This window comes from Triturus cristatus, chromosome 6 (genome assembly GCF_964204655.1).
Source record: "Triturus cristatus chromosome 6, aTriCri1.1, whole genome shotgun sequence".
Lineage (NCBI taxonomy): Eukaryota > Metazoa > Chordata > Amphibia > Caudata > Salamandridae > Triturus > Triturus cristatus.
This window is the reverse complement of record NC_140589.1, coordinates 943,185,797-943,205,524: the sequence shown is the minus strand read 5'-3', so window position 1 is coordinate 943,205,524 and position 19,728 is coordinate 943,185,797.

Genomic DNA, 19,728 nt, shown 5'->3' with positions numbered 1-19,728 from the left:
CAAAGGAGTAGAGCTGCAGACTAGTGATGATGATGCTCCCTTTAAGGTTGTAGATCAGAATGTGTGTATAGAGCTATTTCCTATGTTGACAGTTGAGGAACTTCCACTCGACCTGAGGGACTCAGTCTCTTTGGACATATGGTATTTCATGGGGGAAGAGATAGGACTGATCAAGAGAGTTGAGCCAGTTAAGATTCAAGTCAAACCTAATGTTGAGTTCCCAAGAACACCTCAGTATAATTTGTCACAGGAGACGATTGCAGGAATCAAGCCTGTGAATGAGTCTATGATCGAACAGGGAATCCTGAAAGAGATAATGGGGAGTCCATGTATCTCACCAATTATGGGATTGCAGAAACCGAGTTGGAAGTGTACGATTGTGCAAGACCTGCGCAAGGTCAATACGATTGTGGTCCCATGTTGTCCAGTGGTACCGAATCCAACTGTGATCCTGTTTCAGATCCCATGTGAAGCTGAATGGTTCACTGTGATCGATCTGTGTGAGGCATTCTTTTCGATACCTCTGCATGAGGAAAGCCAAGTTTGTTTGCATTCCGGCTGGAAGATCGTGTGTTAACATGCTGTCGTATCCGACAAGGCTATACAGAGAGCCTTCGATCTTTAATCAGCTCTTGAAAAAGAACCTAGAGAGTCTTGTACTGCCACAGATTTTAGTTCTCGTAAGGTAAATTGACGATCTTCTGATTGCGTCTGAGACTGAGGATGCTTGCAGGATTGATACTGTTGCCTTACTGAACCATCTGGCAGAGAATGGACACAAGGTGTCCCCAAACAAGTTACAGTACTGTTTGCCTGAAGTTCAGTATTTTGGTCATAGAATAGAAAAGGCAAAAGGAAGGTGACACCAGATCGAATAGAGGCGATTATGAAAATGATGGTGCCCACCACACAGAAGGAAGTCTGAATGGTTTTAGGAATGATTGGATAGTGTCGTCAGTGGATTCTGAACTTTTCCTTGAAGGCAGAGCCTTTACAGAGGCTGACGCACAAGGATGTGAATAACCCATTACCCTGGGATCATGACTGTTTAGTAGCATTTTTGGAGTTGAGAGAGGATCTATGTTGTGCTCCAGCTCTGGGGATGCCAGACTATAACAAGTCTTTTTCACTGTTCTGCTATGAGCGAGAAGGTTGTGCTTTATCAGTCCTAACTCAGAGTCATGGAGGGGTCCGTAGACTAGTTGCCTACTTCTCAACTACTTTAGATCCAGTAGCTTCAGCGTTGCCCGGATATCTCAAATCTGTTGCTGCAACAGGTGTCAGCATTGAAAGATGTGAAAGTATTGTAATGGGTCATCCACTTACAGTTTATCTTCCACATTCAGTAGAGCTCCTGATGACGAGAACCAAGACACAACATATAACAAACAATAGACTCACCCGTTATGAGCAGGTTATACTTGCCTCAGAGAATCTGACTTTGAAACGATGTACTGTTTTGAATCCAGTTACTTTAATGCCTGTGTCAAATATTGCTGATTAAGAATGTGAGGACCATGTCTGTCTCGATGTGACTGAACTTTGCACCAAACCGAGACCTGACATTGCAGATGAACCTCTACCTGAGTCCGATGAAATCTTTTTCGTAGACGGTTCATGCTTAAGGGACAATGCAGGTCATTTGAGAGCAGCATTTGCTGTGTGCATCATTTCTGAAGGGTTTCTGACGTCATCAGAATCTCCCATTAGGAACAGGGAATATGCAAGACAATTGTTAGAAACTTTACAACGTCCACAAAAAATTGCGGTGGTAAAATGTACAGCCCATGGGAGGGGAAATGACTTTGTTTCTCTGGGGAATAGGTATGCCGATGAAGTTGCCCGTTTTTGTGCTGAACAAGGGTGCATATTCACTGGAGATCATACAGGAGATAGCCAAGAAGAAACTGAGCTCAGCCTGATGTTAGCCATGGCAGACACTTGGGATGAGCTTAAGCGTCTGCAGGGAAAGTCTTCAGAAGAGGAAAGAGCTGTGTGGATAAGAGCAGGATGTGAAATAGGAGATAAAGGGATTTGGATTTCAAATGATGGTTGAGCAGTGTTGCCAGATGATTTATTAAGTCCTATGGTGAGACAGATCCATGGAGCAGTGCATCTTGAAAGAGATGCTATGGTGCGAGTGTTCAGGCAGACGTGGTATAATCCACGGTTTCGAGCGTTTGCTGAAACAGTGTGTCATAGGTGTGTCACGTGTCAGCAGATAAATGCTGGAAAGAAGACTGTGGTTGCCTTAAATCATATTGGCAGGTCTGGAGGGCCTTTCAACAGAATGCAGCTCAATTTTATTGAAATGCCTAGGTGCAATGGGTTGAGGTATGTTCTGGTTGTGGTGTGTGTTTTCTCATGATGGGTGGAAGCTTATCCGACGAGAAGGTGTGATTGCCTTACAATAGCAAAGCTGTTGCTTAGGGAATATATCCAGAGGTTTGGTTTTCCAACCTCATTGGCGTCAGATAGAGGAACACATGTCCACAGTGAAATCATGAAGTTACTTTGTGCTGCTTTGAACGTTGACCAGAGGCTGCATTGTAGCTATCGACCAGAGGCTTTTGGGATCATGGAACAGATTAATGTGACTTTGAAAATGAGAATTGGCAAAAGTGTGTCCGTCTATGTCTTTGAAATGGCCAGATGCGTGGCCCCTGGTGTTGATGAGTATTCCCAGTACACCTGATAGGAGGACAGGTCTTTCACCCCACGAAATCATGATGGGGAGGGCTATGAGGTTACCAGCAGTGCCATCGACAGCCTTGATGAACATCACAGATGATCTGATCCATGACTATAGAAAGGGACTGACTGATGTGGTCCGTTCTGTGTCTCATCAGGTAGAAGCTGCAACTCCCCCAACCTCGAGAGACCTCTGCCATGACCTGTGTCCGGGCGATTGGTTGCTTGTCCGTAAGCACGTGAGGAAAAGCTGGCTTGATGCCCGTTGGTGAGGTCCTTACCAGGTAATTCTGGTGACGAATACGGCGGTGAAGTGTGGAGGCTTACCGAACTGGATACACGCCCCCCCACACACTCAGAGTTCGAGAACCCCTGGAAGAAACAGCCCCTTTCACAGACAAGAATCCAGTGGTAGCAGCAGGGCCACTCGAGAGGGCAAGCCAAACTGTGGGGGTTTCTGAAGAAGCTGGTCCACCAGACCAAGCTGAGGAGGGTTACGCTACACAAGACCCAGGTATTGACTCTGAGGGAGAAGGTAACGTTGCGAATGATATAGAGTCAGACTCAGCTGAAGTAACTGGTGTGCAAGAGGGTCGGGGCAGAGGAGGAAAGCTGACGCCATAGAAGAGTCATGGACTGGGAGACAAAGAAGGCTGAAACTAAGACTAGCTCCTAAGAGAGATCTTGCTCCAGTGTCAGAGACATCAGAATCCAAATTGAGTGAGGTAGAGCAAGCTCCAGAGGGTCCAAGGAGATCGAGGAGTAAGAGTGCCTTGTCAAAAATACTCTGCCCCGGAGTGGATTTACCTGGTAACAGATGCCAGGAGTATTGGGAACCAGAAGACTGAGGTCTTCGCGAGTGATCAGGAGAACACCCAAGCTGAAAATCGAGGTGGAATTGATAGTTCTTGGGCTTGAAATAGAGGGAGTGTTGACAATAATTGTTCCGAGACCTCCAGTCCTGAGCAAGGTCCGGATTTTGATCCTTCAGGAATTGTCTTTCCCGACTTTTGCTTATCAGCCACCAGCTCAAGAGATCGCAGCTGTTCATCATGAAATACTGCAGCGAGAGCTAATTGAAATTGGATCTGAGGCTGTGATAGACTGTGAATGAACTGTGAACTGTAAATACAAGTCTCAAAGGAGATAACCTAGGTCCGAGTGGAAGAAGAATAAATTTAGGGTATTTTCTGTATAAGAAGAAAGAGGGCTAGAGAAGTCTTTTTTGGACTGTGAAAATAAATCCAGTAGAACTGAGCTTTGAACGAATTCCCAGGATTTCAATGAACTTTGTTTGAACTGTTTGAGCAGCAACCTGAAAGGAATCCTCTTGTTGAGCTGCCCCAGCCAGAGAAGAAGGAGTTTTGGAGTTCGACCCATAGGTCTAAGTGGGTAATAAGTACAAGTACTGTAGGAGTGATAGTAACAATAGTAGTATTTGTTGTTGTATCTATAATTCTTTCACATGATGCAGAAGTTGGGGAAGTGGGGGTACAAGAGACATCCACACCTATTACTTCTAGCACAAAAGAGGGTATCTTAGGAGCTGAAGAAGTTATGCTAGATCAAACTAGTCAAATGTTGCATGGAGATTTGTCTAGAAGAGATTATATGCTTAATGCATATGCAAAGCTGCTATACGAGTATGTTAGTACGATGAAGGTGAGAGATTGTTATGTGTTTATGCAGTTACCTGCATCTGTGGAGGAGGGTATTCGATATCACCATCTTCCTTTGACGTATGGCATTATTTGTAGTTTTTTGATAGTATATTTTATGACAAGGGTCCCTATGAGTATTATTTTTCTAACTATGATGTAGTGCTTTCAGAAGTTCCAGCTTATAAGCATTTGAATAAGAATGATTATTACAAACAAGAAGATAGATTAGGGAAGTAGTTCATACTTACTGTAATCTTAGATACGGCTTATGCACACCGACATAACTTAACATGTTCATTAAGAGATGTAGAAAAGAAATATATAGATCAAGTAGAAGATAGGCATAGACAACTAATAGGGAACAGTTACAAGGGAGGTAAAGTTGAGTGGACCAAGAAGGAATTAGCTCATAAGGCAAAAGGGAGTAGTGGTCTAATTGCGATTTTGAGCAGAGAGTGAAGTTATGTGTGAGACTTATTATGATAAGGTCTATGTGGGAGAGAGTGTATGTGATCACACTTTCACCATTGAGGCCTCAGCAAATAAATTCTTGCAGGATACAATTCAAGTAGTGCCAAATGTATACTTTGTGTGTGGGAAAAATGCTTATGTATGACTGCCATTGAATTGATACTGTACGTGTTATGTGGCAGTAGTATTTCCCAAGATTTGTCACGTGGAGGATTTGAACCATTTGGAAGGTGGATTATAGTCTAGAGGGAATTGAGGTGCAAGTTCAGGAGAAATTATGGGAGATGTCTTTGGAACAATGATACCAGGTTTAGGAGTGGTGTTGAATGATGTCAACATGAGGAAGTTGTCAACCATTGTGGACAAGTTGTCAGCAAATACAGCTCAGTCGTTGTTGCTTGTAGATGGAGAGATGGTGTCGAAAAGAGCTATGGTGATAAAGAACCATCTTGCTTTAGATTTTTTACTAACAAAAGAGGGTGGAGTCTGTATAATGCTAAAGGTCCAACAGTGCTGCACTTATATAAATGACAATAGTAAAGATCTGAGGAAGTATATAAGCATCATCACTGAGATACATCACGAGGTGCATGACCTAGCCACAGAAGGAATTTGGGATAAAGTGGGAAAAGGATTTGGTAAGGTAGGAAGTTGGTTTGCGTCCCAAGGAAAGGTAATTCTTGGGTACATCTTGAAGTCTATCATTATAGTGGTGGTTTGTGTGATTTTGTTGTGGGGATTAGTGAGGATTTACAAGTGGCATAGGGCTAATAGAATTGAAAGACCTCTTAGAGAGCAAGAGAGGAGAATGGAAAGACTGCAAGACAGTCACTATGAAAATATTAAGAGCCTAGAGAAGTTCCGACAGGGTAGGATGGCTACAAGCTCTGTTTAGGTTGGTTCTTTCTCCAGGGAGTGTGATTTGTTGTGATGTCACTAGTCATCAGAGGGGGGAACTGATAGAGCATGATGGTGCTCTAAAATTGTAGGGGTGCATCATAATTAGCTCCCGGTTTTCCGTTTAAATGGATTTTTACATATAAATACAGACGGAAAACAAGTTTTCCTTTGTCTGTATTTATATGTCAAAACGGGAAAATACTACTGCCATGCTCCAGCAGAGTTGCCTCACCAAGCCCTCTTCCTGATTCCAGGGCTGTGCCTGCCTACAAGTAATATCAAAAGTTTTTGTTGATGCCCAGCCATTTATTTCCGGGGTTCCGTTCAGCCCCTGGAGTGAGCTCTTCACCAGCCATTAGTAAACAAAATAAGTGCCTTCGGGGAAGAGGGGAGGGGGTGGGGCTGGAGTCAGTGGCGTATGCAGTTTTGCGTGTGGCAAAAACAGGATTCGAATGCCAGCACCCCCTAAGGGGGTGCCAAAGCCTAGCTACGTCAGGGGAGTGTTGCCAAGTTTGTGGCCGGACTGCAGAGCAACACTGTGTATGCGTGGCTGCAAGAACAATCTGGCCACAAACTCAAAGCCTTTCTACGCCACTGACTGGAGTGTTTGCAGAGTTTGTGGCTGGACTGCACAGCCCATAACTGTTGCGGTCTCTTCTTTTTTACTGGTCAAGACAAGGACAGTGTCCACTTCTGCTGCCCCCCTCTTTCTTCCTCTTCTTCCCTCTTTCTGCTGCGCTTCTCCTCACTTGTAGAAAACCGTGATTGTTCTTTCATCTCCTTTCCGTCATTCGCTCCTCTGTGAAATGGATCCAAAAAAGGAGAAACACGTTTGCTGCAAATGTCTTTCTCTGTAATTTTTCTACACTAAAATGCAGCCTCATGAGGAGAGAAAAAAAAGGTTTTAAGATGCAAACAATGAATACATAATTAAATAAAACAAGACAGAGTAGTCGCAAAGTGGCCAGTTTGGTTTTATTTATACCCAAACACATTAGCGCCACCTTTCAGACTTTGTAAGTGAAGCACTACTTTTCTTTTCATGTCGTTAGCTTTTTAAGCAAATACACTCATTGATTTTTGAATAATGAGTGTAAAAGCATTATGGTGTCTTCCCTGTGAGTGTTTGCTTTTTTCCAGTACGTTGTTACTTTTTTTCAGGTAGCATATTAGTCTAGTCTAGTGCATATTTAAATTGAGTTGCTTCCAGGTGTTTATAGCGGGGTACAATTGGGTTGTAGCTGAAGTTAGTGTGTTTCTCTCAGTGAGGCAGTATGGTGTTCAGTGAGGGAGAGGATGTGCCACTCTACTGATGACAGAAACTGCAAGGCTCTGAGATAAATGGCTTGTGATAGCACTTTTAAGCGTATTTGGGTCATTCTGCAAATGGCATATTTATCAGATGAATGTATTGTGTTGGCCAATAACGAGTGCATGTGTTCATTGCCAATTTAAATAAATGTGGAAAAATACTAGCTGCCGTGTCAACTTTTGCTTGTAGCAAAAATAAATGTGGATAAATACAGATAAAATGCCCAAAAATAAATATGGATAAATACAGACGGAAATAGCAAAAAAATAAATACCATAAAACCGGGAGCCTTAATCATAATTATGGATAGTCCGCACCCGCATATATTCAAGTGTTGTATTAACGGGTAATCATTAGAATTGTGTTGTAATAATAAGAATATGCAAGAGATATGATAGAAAGCTATTTCGTGCCATACAGAAGAGAAATGAAATGATGTTTATATTTGAAAGTGTAATCTTTAGTATGCTGCAATTGCTTAACGAAAAGTTTCTGTGTAATTAAATGCATTTTAGTTTAAAGGTGCACCAAGATGAAGATTGCACGAAGAAATAATGTGAAGTGCTTAACACGTATTAATTGTAGATGCTGTTGTGCAAGCATTATTAATTTGAGTGTATAATTTGATGTGTAAAGGCCTGAATGTAATGTTCAGCTTGGAAAATGAAAGGCCAATTTGTTTATTCTTACATTGGCCAAACTGTGTAGGTCTGAAAATGTATTTTCTCTGGTGTGCTCTCGCATTTAGAAGTAGTAAGTGAATTTATGTGTATGCAGGGATGTTCTGTTCTCACGTTTCAGTTGAAGGTGGAAGAAGCTGCCTTTGTTAGTTAGAACTAGCGTCAGGCATGGAGGAGATTTGCAACAATGTACGGAAAGAAGCGATAATTGGGAGCCGAACCGGTGTTCTTTCTCACTGAGGAGGCCTGGGTACCAAGGTCAACTGAATCCAAATGGGCGTGTTCTACATTTTTGCATTTTGTATTAGGTAAAGCACCCGAGGGAGGAGGGGCAGAAGGTAAAGAAGGAAAGGAAGAGAGAAGGAGACAGGATGAGTTAGGAGAAGGGTTAGACAATTAATTAGAGAATAGTATCTTAGCTAGTCATCTGGATTACATTGTGAATGTGCTTCTTAGGAAGTCTTCACAAGCTGACACCTTTTACTGACTTTGACTGGGAAATGCTATGTAGGGATGTCACTCTAGAGATAGTGTACGGACAGTCTAATGTGTTTTTTTTCCTTTTTTTGTGACAGAGGAAGTCTGACTCATATGTTGGAGCAGCCCTTGCTTGTGTTCTATTTTTGGAATTGCTTATTCTCTTCATGATTCACCAAAGTAGATTAATCAGGAGATTTGGTTTTGTATTAGTTCCTATGTATTTCTACAACCTCGTCTTGAGATGCCTGTATATTCAGTTGTTTTTGGCTTTGTAATAAACCCCCTAAGCTGGAGTTAGAATCTGTAGTCTTCGAGTCCTCAATAGTTTGGAAAGTCAATTGTGATGTGTTATTTCTCCCCTTTACACTTCTCAGCAGGTAAAAAGAGACATCGACCTGAGGTTCCATGGCAATTTTCTGTAGTGGAACCCAGCCTTATCAGTTGGCAGCGAGAGGACGGCTACCTCTGTAGTAAGGGGAGAAGTTAGGGAAAGGTTAGGAAAACCCCATAGAGCCCAAGAGATGGTTGTCCAGAAGATCGAGGGCAGAGACGATGGTGTTTGGCGCAGACCGATAGAGAGTGATGGTGCTGTGGAAGCAGCAGTTCGCGGAGGAGTGAGTATGAATAGGGATGTTGTTAGATTGCGGTGATGATTTGAGTGTGTGATGTCTTGCAGAGTTGGAATGAAAGTTGAGTGATTGTGGTTTCGGACTGTGAGCTCGCGCGGTCCATGTGATTTTTGATGTCAGGCTCGATGAGTAGCCTAAGATCCCGGGATAGATAGATTGTGGTGTAGAAGACACCCAGAGCCGTATTTGTTGACCATTCATTGTGGGAGTCATCCCCGAGACAGGGAACGAGAGAGTGAGTGTCATAGTGACCAACGCAGGTTGTGGGTTACTGTGTGTGTTAAATCAAGTGATTGGATCCCACCAACTGTTTATGTGACCGTCCGGCCGTACGTGGGCAGATGGTCGAGGGCAGTTGTCCGGTTGTTTCGCAGACAGACAATTGTCGGATTGAGGTGGACAATTACGAGTGACTGTCCAGTCGTTTCGTGGACAGACAGTTACTTGTTGTATAAGTGAGACGTGCAAGAGTGTTAGAAGATGAATTGTGAAGGAGGGGAACTGCTGCATGAGGAGGAAGAGTGACGTTGAAGTGTGCCGCGCTGTGATAGGTCGGTTAGTATAGAGCCACGCTGGTATTGGTGCATAAACATCAGGAAGTAAAATGAAAACACTGTGGGTAAAAGAGTTGATTTACATCAGGAAATGTTTTAAGGTGTTACGAGATCTTTGATGGGGAGATAGAGGAGTAGTAACTCGAGTGGGGGAAGAAGCACCACCTGAGGATACCCCAGCTCTTCATATGGCTATGAATGTAGGGCTCCATCCTATACTTTGGCTTCAGAATTGGCAAAAGATGACTGAAAAGAAGGGAGATTTGGCTTTCCCACGCTATGGTTCATTCAGATTTGATGTGTTGTATCCCTTGAAGTCAGTGATGGCTGCATTGGGAATTTTGCCTAGACCAACTCAGTTTGAGGCGCTGGATGCATGGATAAGAGCAGCACATGCATGGAAAAGAGATCCAAGTCAGGAAAGGGTGAAGAAATTGATCAGGGCATTTCAGGATGCACGGTGGGATGCAGTGACGAAAAGATGGAGGGTAAACACTATCGAGGGAGATAGAATATTTCCGTTACTAGTAAAAGTAGGAGATGCCCAAAAGAGAAGAGGAAGGAGATAGTGACACAGATGACAATCTTTTGGAGAGGTTGTTGGCAGAACGTCCCTAAGATTCGGAAGCAGGGACGGGAGCTTCTACAGGGGAAATGGAGGAGCCACAGACAAATCTTACTGTGGGAGTAAGAGGAAGGATTTCAGCAGGAGCAGAGATAACGAGGATACAACCATTGAGAGGAATGGAGGCAAATGAGGTTAACCCAGTTACCAGACTGCCCGAATCTCTTACATTACCGGTCAATATTGGCCCTATAGTGTCAGTATACGATCCAGAGCTGATATTTTATTTATTTATTTATTTTTATTTATAAAGTTTTATATAGCGCGAACATGACCCACGAGGGTATCAGAGCGCTTTACAATACAGAGTTATTAAACATTAGATGATTGGAGTAATATACATACATTCGATATTCGCCATTCAATACAAAAGAGGTAGACTGTGGTATATGGATAGCATAGGAGCCTAGTAGTCAAACAATTAAAGTCTTAGTATGTGAATTTGAACATTAGAAGCATTTTTACTTTTAGGATAGGTAATGTAAGTTTAGTACGGTCAGCAATGGGAGAGGGTACTGGTTCCAGAGGGAACGGGAAAGTGAATGGAAGTGGTCACCCTTCGAGGTCCATAGAATCAAGTATGCCATTGCCAGCCACAGCAGATCGCTCAAGGGGACAGGTGGAACAGAGAGCACCGAGGACAGGGTCCTTAGCTGATTCACGCTCTGACTTGAGGATGTGGGAACCCCCAGTGAGAGGCCCTAGTGGAAGGATGATGGGAAGTAACAGTTGGGGAGTTTCGGGGAGTAAATCTGTCTCACAGAATTTAATGGAAGGAAATCAGCGGGAAGATCAGGGTTGTGAGAGTGGAGAGTCAAGTAGTGTGTCGAGTCGAGGGCCAATTAAAGCTGATCTGAGGGCTAAGGTGCTGGATGTGGTAAGATTAAAGGCAGAAGTGGAGGAGATAATTAGTGGGAATTTGCCTTCGGAAAGGATCGAACTCTATGAGCCAGATAAATTGCTGTTTGTGGCAAAGGATGTAACTCGCAAGGCTAGGAAAGCACATGAGAAATTGACATAGTTGGCATGATGTGGATTTGTCTAAAACAAAAATGTTACAGGGAAACCATAGGTTAAATTACAGTGATCAGGAACTAGAAGAGAAAAGAGTCATAGGGTTGAAAACGCACATTCGAGAATTAATCATAGGAATACGTGCGTGGAGAATGCTTGACAAGTGGGAAGAAAGATGAAGAAGAGTGCCAGGAAGAGTATAGGGGAAACACCACCTCCAGGTGGAGGAACAATGAGAGTAGAGGCCTTTCCATTGCGAGAGATACCGTGTGGAGGGTATGTGCATATGCCCTCGAGTAGAGGTGACTTAGCATCGTTTACCAAAGATTTTCCTCGGCTGAGGGAAAAACCTGTTGAATGGTAAAAGCAAGTTGATCGGTTTGTCAAAATTTCAAAAGTACTGTGGATTCATTTGAATACGTTGTTTGATATTGTGGTATCAAGTCATTTGGGGTCAGCTTGCAAAATTGCTGTTGATTGGCCGTCTTCAGAACCTGAGCGAGATTCGGTTACACATAGTCCTTCACCTGTGGGTATGAAAATGTACGAGCAAGTAATCACATGTTTGCAATCTAAGATTTCACCACAAGATATTGATTGGGTTAAGATGGACAGGACTGTTTACGAGCCAAAGGAGACTGTGTATGCATATTGGGAGAGGCTCTTACAAGCCTTCAAGCAGTACAGTGGGTTGGATATGCTTGACCCGAAGGATATGGGACAGTTTGTCTCCAAGTTTGTGTTTGGATAGAAACCAAAAGTTAACCTTATGATTCAGCAACATTTGATTTGCTGGCAGAATAAATCCGTGGATGAAATCTTGCGGTATGCCAGATACTGTAGCTATGACGTGGACTCGAAGTACAGGATGCTTAAGGATAAGCTGATGTTGGTTCAAATGCAGAATGCAGAGAAGGAAGATCAGGCCCAGACTAATGGAGGAACGCTAGGAAGAAGGCAGGGAAATAATCAAGGAGGGACTCAGAATGCATCAGGTCAGGGAAAAGAGTAACCCATAGATCCTAAGACAGGAGTAGATGTGGTTACCTTAAAGAAGACCACTGTATGTCATAACTGTCATAAGATCAGGCATTGGAGGCGTGAGTGTAGATCGAATCCAGCTAATCAGATTCAGCAGTAGGAAGTGGTGCAGGCGTCTGAGGTCGTCAATACAATGACAAGACCCAGATCTGTACAAGTGGGGACAATAGGTCCACAGGTACAAGTTCCCCAGCCACCAAGAATTCCACAGGGAACCCGAACTGACCAACAGATGCCTTTTATTGAGACCTTTGATGAACTAAGTTCAGACCCATCGCAATGAAGGTGTCTGAGGGGGAGGAAGACTATACACTTGGAGCGACTTTGGAGGTACCGTATGTAGAGGCGTATGTTGATTGTCACCCAACTACCTTCCTGGTTGACACGGGTGCTACACGCTCCACTGTAAGATCTGCAGTGGTTCCCAACTTACCCCTGTTGGGACAATCAATTCAAGTTGTAGGAGTGGCGAACAAGAAAATGACTAATCCTTTGACTGAACCAATACCTGTGAGAATTGGGATCTTCCAGGATCAACACCAATTTGTGGTATGTGACTCAAGTCCAGTCTGTCTGTTGGGTCGTGATCTCTTGTGTAAGTTGAACTGCACCATCTATTGTACGCCCAAAGGAGTAGAGCTGCAGACTAGTGATGATGATGCTTCCTTTAAGGTTGTAGATCAGAATGTGTGTATAGAGCTATTTCCTATGTTGACAGTTGAGGATCTTCCACTCGACCTGAGGGACTCAGTCTCTTTGGACATATGGTATTTCATGGGGGAAGAGATAGGACTGATCAAGGGAGTTGAGCCAGTTAAGATTCAAGTCAAACCTAATGTTGAGTTCCCAAGAACACCTCAGTATAATTTGTCACCGGAGACGATTGCAGGAATCAAGCCTGTGAATGAGTCTATGATCGAACAGGGAATCCTGAAAGAGATAATGGGGAGTCCATGTATCTCACCAATTATGGGATTGCAGAAACCGAGTTGGAAGTGTACGATTGTGCAAGACCTGCGCAAGGTCAATACGATTGTGGTCCCATGTTGTCCAGTGGTACCGAATCCAACTGTGATCCTGTTTCAGATCCCATGTGAAGCTGAATGGTTCACTGTGATCGATCTGTGTGAGGCATTCTTTTCGATACCTCTGCATGAGGAAAGCCAAGTTTGTTTGCATTCCGGCTGGAAGATCGTGTGTTAACATGCTTTCGTATCCCACAAGGCTATACAGAGAGCCTTCGATCTTTAATCAGCTCTTGAAAAAGAACCTAGAGAGTCTTGTACTGCCACAGATTTTAGTTCTCGTAAGGTAAATTGACGATCTTCTGATTGCGTCTGAGACTGAGGATGCTTGCAGGATTGATACTGTTGCCTTACTGAACCATCTGGCAGAGAATGGACACAAGGTGTCCCCAAACAAGTTACAGTACTGTTTGCCTGAAGTTCAGTATTTTGGTCATAGAATAGAAAAGGCAAAAGGAAGGTGACACCAGATCGAATATAGGCGATTATGAAAATGATGGTGCCCACCACACAGAAGGAAGTCTGAATGGTTTTAGGAATGATTGGATAGTGTTGTCAGTGGATTCTGAACTTTTCCTTGAAGGCAGAGCCTTTACAGAGGCTGACGCACAAGGATGTGAATAACCCATTACCCTGGGATCATGACTGTTTAGTAGCATTTTTGGAGTTGAGAGAGGATCTATGTTGTGCTCCAGCTCTGGGGATGCCAGACTATAACAAGTCTTTTTCACTGTTCTGCTATGAGCGAGAAGGTTGTGCTTTATCAGTCCTAACTCAGAGTCATGGAGGGGTCCGTAGACTAGTTGCCTACTTCTCAACTACTTTAGATCCAGTAGCTTCAGCGTTGCCCGGATATCTCAAATCTGTTGCTGCAACAGGTGTCAGCATTGAAAGATGTGAAAGTATTGTAATGGGTCATCTACTTACAGTTTATCTTCCACATTCAGTAGAGCTCCTGATGATGAGAACCAAGACACAACATATAACAAACAATAGACTCACCCGTTATGAGCAGGTTATACTTGCCTCAGAGAATCTGACTTTGAAACGATGTACTGTTTTGAATCCAGCTACTTTAATGCCTGTGTCAAATATTGCTGATGAAGAATGTGAGGACCATGTCTGTCTCGATGTGACTGAACTTTGCACCAAACCGAGACCTGACATTGCAGATGAACCTCTACCTGAGTCCGATGAAATCTTTTTCGTAGACGGTTCATGCTTAAGAGACAATGCAGGTCATTTTAGAGCAGCATTTGCTGTGTGCATCATTTCTGAAGGGTTTCTGACGTCATCAGAATCTCCCATTAGGAACAGGGAATATGCAAGACAATTGTTAGAAACTTTACAACGTCCACAAAAAATTGCGGAGTGAAAATATACAGCCCATGGGAGGGGAAATGACTTTGTTTCTCTGGGGAATAGGTATGCCGATGAAGTTGCCCGTTTTTGTGCTGAACAAGGGTGCATATTCACTGGAGATCATACAGGAGATAGCCAAGAAGGAACTGAGCTCAGCCTGATGTTAGCCATGGCAGACACTTGGGATGAGCTTAAGCGTCTGCAGGGAAAGTCTTCAGAAGAGGAAAGAGCTGTGTGGATAAGAGCAGGATGTGAAATAGGACATAAAGGGATTTGGATTTCAAATGATGGTTGAGCAGTGTTGCCAGATGATTTATTAAGTCCTATGGTGAGACAGATCCATGGAGCAGTGCATCTTGAAAGAGATGCTATGGTGCGAGTGTTCAGGCAGACGTGGTATAATCCACGGTTTCGAGCGTTTGCTGAAACAGTGTGTCATAGGTGTGTCACGTGTCAGCAGATAAATGCTGGAAAGAAGACTGTGGTTGCCTTAAATCATATTGGCAGGTCTGGAGGGCCTTTCAACAGAATACAGCTCAATTTTATTGAAATGCCTAGGTGCAATGGGTTGAGGTATGTTCTGGTTGTGGTGTGTGTTTTCTCATGATGGGTGGAAGCTTATCCAACGAGAAGGTGTGATTGCCTTACAATAGCAAAGCTGTTGCTTAGGGAATTGATCCAGAGGTTTGGTTTTCCAACCTCATTGGCGTCAGATAGAGGAACACATGTCCACAGTGAAATCATGAAGTTACTTTGTGCTGCTTTGAACGTTGACCAGAGGCTGCATTGTAGCTATCGACCAGAGGCTTTTGGGATCATGGAACAGATTAATGTGACTTTGAAAATGAGAATGGCAAAAGTGTGTTCGTCTACGTCTTTGAAATGGCCAGATGCGTGGCCCCTGGTGTTGATGAGTATTCCCAGTACACCTGATAGGAGGACAGGTCTTTCACCCCACGAAATCATGATGGGGAGGGCTATGAGGTTACCAGCAGTGCCATCGACAGCCTTGATGAACATCACAGATGATCTGATCCATGACTATAGAAAGGGACTGACTGATGTGGTCCGTTCTGTGTCTCATCAGGTAGAAGCTGCAACTCCTCCGACCTCGAGAGACCTCTGCCATGACCTGTGTCCGGGCGATTGGTTGCTTGTCCGTAAGCACGTGAGGAAAAGCTGGCTTGATGCCCGTTGGTGAGGTCCTTACCAGGTATTTCTGGTGACGAATACGGTGGTGAAGTGTGGAGGCTTACCGAACTGGATACACGCCCCCCCACACACTCAGAGTTCCAGAACCCCTGGAAGAAACAGCCCCTTTCACAGACAAGAATCCAGTGGTAGCAGCAGGGCCACTCGAGAGGGCAAACCAAACTGTGGGGGTTTCTGAAGAAGCTGGTCCACCAGACCAAGCTGAGGAGGGTTACGCTACACATGACCCAGGTATTGACTCTGAGGGAGAAGGTAACGTTGCGAATGATATAGGGTCAGACTCAGCCGAAGTAACTGGTGTGCAAGAGGGTCGGGGCAGAGGAGGAAAGCTGACGCCATAGAAGAGTCATGGACTGGGAGACAAAGAAGGCTGAAACTAAGACTAGCTCCTAAGAGAGATCTTGCTCCAGTGTCAGAGACATCAGAATCCAAATTGAGTGAGGTAGAGCAAGCTCCAGAGGGTCCAAGGAGATCGAGGAGTAAGAGTGCCTTGTCAAAAATACTCTGCCCCGGAGTGGACTTATCTGGTAACAGATGCCAGGAGTATTGGGAACCAGAAGACTGAGGTCTTCGCGAGTGATCAGGAGAACACCCAAGCTGAAAATCGAGGTGGAATTGATAGTTCTTGGGCTTGAAATAGAGGGAGTGTTGACAATAATTGTTCCGAGACCTCCAGTCCTGAGCAATGTCCGGATTTTGATCCTTCAGTTATTGTCTTTCCCGACTTTTGCTTATCAGCCACCAGCTCAAGAGATCGCAGCTGTTCATCATGAAATACTGCAGCGAGTGCTAATTGAAATTGGATCTGAGGCTGTGATAGACTGTGAATGAACTGTGAACGGTAAATACAAGTCTCAAAGGAGATAACCTAGGTCCGAGTGGAAGAAGAATAAATTTAGGGTATTTTCTGTAAAAGAAGAAAGAGGGCTAGAGAAGTCTTTTTTGGACTGTGAAAATAATTCCAGTAGAACTGAGCTTTGAACGAATTCCCAGGATTTCAATGAACTTTGTTTGAACTGTTTGAGCAGCAACCTGAAAGGAATCCTCTTGTTGAGCTGCCCCAGCCAGAGAAGAAGGAGTCTTGGAGTTCGACCCATAGGTCTAAGTGGGTAATAAGTACAAGTACTGTAGGAGTGATAGTAACAATAGTAGTATTTGTTGTTGTATCTATAATTCTTTCACATGATGCAGAAGTTGGGGAAGTGGGGGTACAAGGGACATCCACACCTATTACTTCTAGCACAAAAGAGGGTATCTTAGGAGCTGAAGAAGTTATGCTAGATCAAACTAGTCAAATGTTGCATGGAGATTTGTCTAGAAGAGATTATATGCTTAATGCATATACAAAGCTGCTATACGAGTATGTTAATACGATGGAGGTGAGAGATTGTTATGTGTGTATGCAGTTACCTGCATCTGTGGAGGAGGGTATTCGATATCACCATCTTCCTTTGACGTATGGCATTATTTGTAGTTTTTTGATAGTATATTTTATGACAAGGGTCACTATGAGTATTATTTTTCTAACTATGATGTAGTGCTTTCAGAAGTTCCAGCTTATAAGCATTTGAATAAGAATGATTATTACAAACAAGAAGATAGAATAGGGAAGTAGTTCATACTTACTGTAATCTTAGATACGGCTTATGCACACCGACATAACTTAACATGTTCATTAAGAGATGTAGAAAAGAAATATATAGATCAAATAGAAGATAGGCATAGACAACTAATAGGGAACAGTTACAAGGGAGGTAAAGTTGAGTGGACCAAGAAGGAATTAGCTCATAAGGCAAAAGGGAGTAGTGGTCCAATTGCGATTTTGAGCAGAGAGGGAAGTTATGTGTGAGACTTATTATGATAAGGTCTATGTGGGAGAGAGTGTATGTGATCAAACTTTCACCATTGAGGCCTCAGCAAATAAATTCTTGCAGGATACAATTCAAGTAGTGCCAAATGTATACTTTGTGTGTGGGAAAAATGCTTATGTATGACTGCCATTGAATTGGTACTGTACGTGTTATGTGGCAGTAGTATTTCCCAAGATGTATCACGTGGAGGATTTGAACCATTTAGAAGGTGGATTATAGTCTAGAGGGAATTGAGGTGCAAGTGCAGGAGAAATTATGGGAGATGTCTTTGGAACAATGATACCAGGTTTAGGAGTGGTGTTGAATGATGTCAACATGAGGAAGTTGTCAACCATTGTGGACAAGTTGTCAGCAAATACAGCTCAGTCGTTGTTGCTTGTAGATGGAGAGATGGTGTCGAAAAGAGCTATGGTGATAAAGAACCATCTTGCTTTAGATGTTTTACTAACAAAAGAGGGTGGAGTCTGTATAATGCTAAAGGTCCAACAGTGCTGCACTTATATAAATGACAATAGTAAAGATCTGAGGAAGTATATAAGCATCATCACTGAGATACATCACGAGGTGCATGACCTAGCCACAGAAGGAATTTGGGATAAAGTGGGAAAAGGATTTGGTAAGGTAGGAAGTTGGTTTGCGTCCCTAGGAAAGGTAATTCTTGGGTACATCTTGAAGTCTATAATTATAGTGGTGGTTTGTGTGATTTTGTTGTGGGGATTGGTGAGGATTTACAAGTGGCATATGGCTAATAGAATTGAAAGACCTCTTAGAGAGCAAGAGAGGAGAATGGAAAGACTGCAAGACAGTCACTATGAAAATATTAAGAGCCTAGAGAAGTTCCGACAGGGTAGGATGGCTACAAGCTCTGTTTAGGTTGGTTCTTTCTCCAGGGAGTGTGATTTGTTGTGATGTCACTAGTCATCAGAGGGGGGAACTGATAGAGCATGATGGTGATCTAAAATTGTAGGGGTGCATCATAATTAGCGCTACCGGTTTTCCCTTTAAATGGATTTTTACATATAAATACAGACGGAAAACAAGTTTTCCTTTGTCTGTATTTATATGTAAAAACGGGAAAATACTACTGCCATGCTCCAGCAGAGTTGCCCCACCAAGCCCTCTTCCTGATTCCAGGGCTGTGCCTGCCTACAAGTAATATCAAAAGTTTTTGTTGATGCCCAGCCATTTATTTCCGGGGTTCCGTTCAGCCCCTGGAGTGAGCTCTTCACCAGCCATTAGTAAACAAAATAAGTGCCTTCGGGGAAGAGGGGAGGGGGTGGGGCTGGAGTCAGTGGCGTATGCAGTTTTGCAGGTGGCAAAAACAGGATTCGAATGCCAGCACCCCCTTAGGGGGTGCCAAAGCCTAGCTACTTCAGTGGAGTGTTGCCAAATTTGTGGCTGGACTGCAGAGCAACACTGTGTATGCGTGGCTGCAAGAACAATCTGGCCACAAACTCAAAGCCTTTCTACGCCACTGACTGGAGTGTTTGCAGAGTTTGTGGCTGGACTGCACAGCCCATAGCTGTTGCGGTCTCTTCTTTTTTACTGGTCAAGACAAGGACAGTGTCCACTTCTGCTGCCCCCCTCTTTCTTCCTCTTCTTCCCTCTTTCTGCTGCGCTTCTCCTCACTTGTAGAAAACCGTGATTGTTCTTTCATCTCCTTTCCGTCATTCGCTCCTCTGTGAAATGGATCCAAAAAAGGAGAAACACGTTTGCTGCAAATGTCTTTGTCTGTAATTTTTCTACACTAAAATGCAGCCTCATGAGGAGAGAAAAAAGGTTTTAAGATGCAAACAATGAATACATAATTAAATAAAACAAGACAGAGTAGTCGCAAAGTGGCCAGTTTGGTTTTATTTATACCCAAACACATTAGCGCCACCTTTCAGACTTTGTAAGTGAAGCACTACTTTTCTTTTCATGTCGTTAGCTTTTCAAGCAAATACACTCATTGATTTTTGAATAATGAGTGTAAAAGCATTATGGTGTCTTCCCTGTGAGTGTTTGCTTTTTTCCAGTACGTTGTTACTTTTTTTCAGGTAGCATATTAGTCTAGTCTAGTGCATATTTAAATTGAGTTGCTTCCAGGTGTTTATAGCGGGGTACAATTGGGTTGTAGCTGAAGTTAGTGTGTTTCTCTCAGTGGGGCAGTATGGTGTTCAGTGAGGGAGAGGATGTGCCACTCTACTGATGACAGAAA